Below are 3,353 nucleotides of genomic sequence, written 5' to 3' on the forward strand. Positions count from 1 at the left end.
ACTCCAGTTTAATTCAACAAGCTGCAACGTTTATTTGACCAATCACTCAAAAATGGCATACAGCTTATAATTATTCTGTTCAGGTACACACACTCCCTCACTCTGCACACTGGTCGAGCGACCAGCGCATTCATTCGCAGTTAAAGGGCCACGCACCCACACACTCACACTGACAATAAATGTTATGTTCAGGTCCTGCATAGAAATTCTTCAACTCTTCCAATTAAAAATACTGTACGCTGGAAAGTTTACACAAAGGACCAGTATGTTTTAATATTCAAAATCAGTTTTATTGTCAAGTAGAGTTTTTAGACAATTTTGGCAAGTTTGGTGTCAATAGGCTCAATAATCCATAATATTTCAAATTCTGTTCTCTCTTTCAGTTCTCTCTTTCAAGTTCTCCGAGGCACCGAAAAAAATCTTTCTTTTTCATTACTCTAAACCTAGGTTAGTGCTATCTGGGGTGATTGGACGGGGGTCTTGGGTTCCGTTGGGGGGGCTTGCCATCAATGCTGCCTCAGGGTCAGTTGCTTCTGGGTAATTGGCCAGGGTTCTTGGGTGCCGGTGAGGGGGTGTTGCCACCAATGCTACCTCAGGATCAGTTGCTTCTGGAGTGATTGGCCAGGGTTCTTGGGTACCGGTGGAGGGGCTTGCCACCGGTGTTGCCTCAAGATCAGTTGCTTCTGGGGTGATTGGACGAGGTTCTTGGGTGCCGGTGGGGGGATTTGCCACCAATGCTTCCTCAGGATCAGTTGCTTCTGGAGTGATTGGCCAGGGTTCTTGGGTACCGGTGGAGGGGCTTGCCACCAGTGTTGCCTCAAGATCAGTTGCTTCTGGGGTGATTGGACGAGGTTCTTGGGTGCCGGTGGGGGGATTTGCCACCAATGCTTCCTCAGGATCAGTTGCTTCTGGAGTGATTGGCCAGGATTCGTGGGTGCCGGTGAGGGGGCTTGCCACCTGTGCTGCCTTGGGATCAGTTGCTTCTGGGCCTAGGGTCTTGCGTCTGCTGGCTCTGGACCTGGCCACTGGAGGGTGCTCGCTGGTTTTTCCCTGGGCGTGGATCTTGACCCTTCTGCTGGGGCCTTGGATGGAGGGCTCCCTGGGCCCTCTTCGGGGGTTGGGTGATGGGGCAAGGATAGGTTTGGAAGGTTGGCTGCAAGCAGGGGTTCTCGTAGCGGGTGTTCGGGGCGGCAGCGGGGTGTGTTGGGTCTTGGTCCTTCTGCTGGAGTCTCGAATGGGGGGCTCCCTCGGCCCTCCCTGGGGGTTGGATGTTGGGGCATGAATAGGTTTGAGAGGGCGGGTGCTAACAGGGTTCTTCGGAGCGGGTGTTCGGGGCGGCAGCGGGGTGTGTTGGGTTTTGGCTCTTCTGCTGATCCCTCCCCGGAGGTTGGGTGTTGGGTCATGAAAAGGTTTGGGAAGTTGGGTGCAAGCAGGGGTTCTAGTGGCGGGTGCTCGGGGAGGCAGCGGGGTGTGTTGGGTCTTGGCCGTTCTGAGGCGGTTGGCTGAAGCCTCTTGGATGCAGCTTTTTATGGAATTGATCAGTTTCCTCTGAGCAGAACCAGGCTCAGCATCCATCTCCTGTATTTTACTTAACCCACCACTCATCACAAACTCTTGGCAAGCTTCACTGTCATGATGCATAACCTTGCTGAACTGGCCAAGCACATGATTTAAGATGTTGCTGGGAGCATTGCTGAGGAGAGGCTCTAAACTGGGCAGGTGAGTGCACTTCAGCAGGATGTTTTTCAGAGCCTTCTTACTTTTGAGCCGCAGGTCCTCCAAACTGCTTGCTCCCGTGTAAAACTGCAGTAATTTAGGCAGTAGGCCTGCAGTGGCTACAGCGTTGGCGTGCTCTGGTGTGTGATGTCCGATCTGACCAATGGACCAAACGGTGGCCTCCTTTATGTGATCCTCATCCTCCTCGGACAGACAGATGGCCAGCTGTTGCAACCCCTTGGAGAGGATGACGGCCATAGCGAGATTTTCACTGTGAGAAGCAACGTATCCCAGCATCATGATCCCGGGAAGTCTCATGCTTCCACGGCTTTTATCCAGGTAGTCCACCACCTCCACTAAACCATCACAGTTCACAATCACCTGAGATAACTGTGCACTGTGTTTGACCACCTCCCACATCAAGGTGATGACATCTTTCTTTACATATTCATCCGGGTCCTGGAGGCAGATCATGACATCTGGCAAAATGTACGCCGCGATCACCATCTCAGCCAGTTCTACTGAGTGTTTACTGATCTGAATGAGAGTGAACAGCACCTGCCTTTTCAGTTTGACATCTGGGCTGCGGATCATCTGTTTCAGGAGTGCGATGGTGCCAGTGTTGACCTCCTCCCGATCCAGGTCATTTGTGTGCAGGGACAACAGCAGAGAGGCTGCACCTGCATCCACCACAGCCTGAGAAAGCATTGTATTTTGTTGTGCGATGTAGGCCAGGGCCCAGGCGGCAGCCTCTTTTACTTCAGGGTCAACAGCTCCCAAACAGGAGACCAAAATATCCAACCCACCACTGTCAACCACAGCCTGGGAGAGCTCAGGGGAGTGTTTGGCCACAGCATGCAGCACAAACACTGTAGCCTTCTTATAATGATGAGGCTGTGAAGGAATAGACCAGATCAACTGATGCAGGATGTCTTTCTTCACCACAATCCTAGCCAGCTCTTCACTGTGTTCTACCAGACGGCCCAGAGCCAAAACTGCATTGTGCTGGATGCTGGGATCCTCATCCAACATGAAAAGACGCAACTGGGAAATCATTTTTTCCTTTTGGTGGACCTTCATGTTCTCAGAGTTGATTGACAAATCAGCAACCATCTGCTTAAATTCCATCCTTAATGTCTGGGACTGATCATAGGCTTCAATCATCTGTTGCTGAATCATGGTGGGTTTGTCAGAAGATGACTCCATATCAAGTGTTTGGTTGAAGAGAGTGCTCTCCATTTTGTCTCAAAATTTGTTCCTGTAATTCCTTGTTGAAGTAATGAACTTGTTCTTCTTTCGTTGTTATTGGTGTGATGATGAGTGGCTACTCGAAAGGATCCTGTGACATTAAAGGAACCTATGAAAAAGGAGCTTTCTTTGATTTTGAGAGAACCTGTGACATCATCAAAGGCAAAGAAACATGCTGACTCCTGATTGACTGCAGAAGACAAGTTGTGACATCATCAAGAGCAGAGGAAAATGCTGACTCCTGATTGGCTGCTGAATAAGATACGTTAGTTCGCACGAGGATGATGCTGGCTGCCTCTTGGGTCTCTGCCCATCTGCTGGGGTCTCGGGTGGGGGGGTTCCCTGGACCCAAACCCAGGGCGTTGGGCGTGGGCGGGTGTGTGCTCACG

The 3,353-nt window shown here is 51.0% G+C and overlaps 1 pseudogene; it reads right to left on the reverse strand.

Annotated features, from left to right (window-relative positions):
- Positions 1 to 432: 432 nt before the first annotated feature.
- Positions 433 to 3,048, reverse strand: LOC114471519 (sperm-associated antigen 6 pseudogene; annotated as a pseudogene).
- Positions 3,049 to 3,353: the final 305 nt, after the last annotated feature.

Source organism: Gouania willdenowi, chromosome 10, assembly GCF_900634775.1.
Source record: "Gouania willdenowi chromosome 10, fGouWil2.1, whole genome shotgun sequence".
In the NCBI taxonomy this organism is placed as follows: domain Eukaryota; kingdom Metazoa; phylum Chordata; class Actinopteri; order Blenniiformes; family Gobiesocidae; genus Gouania; species Gouania willdenowi.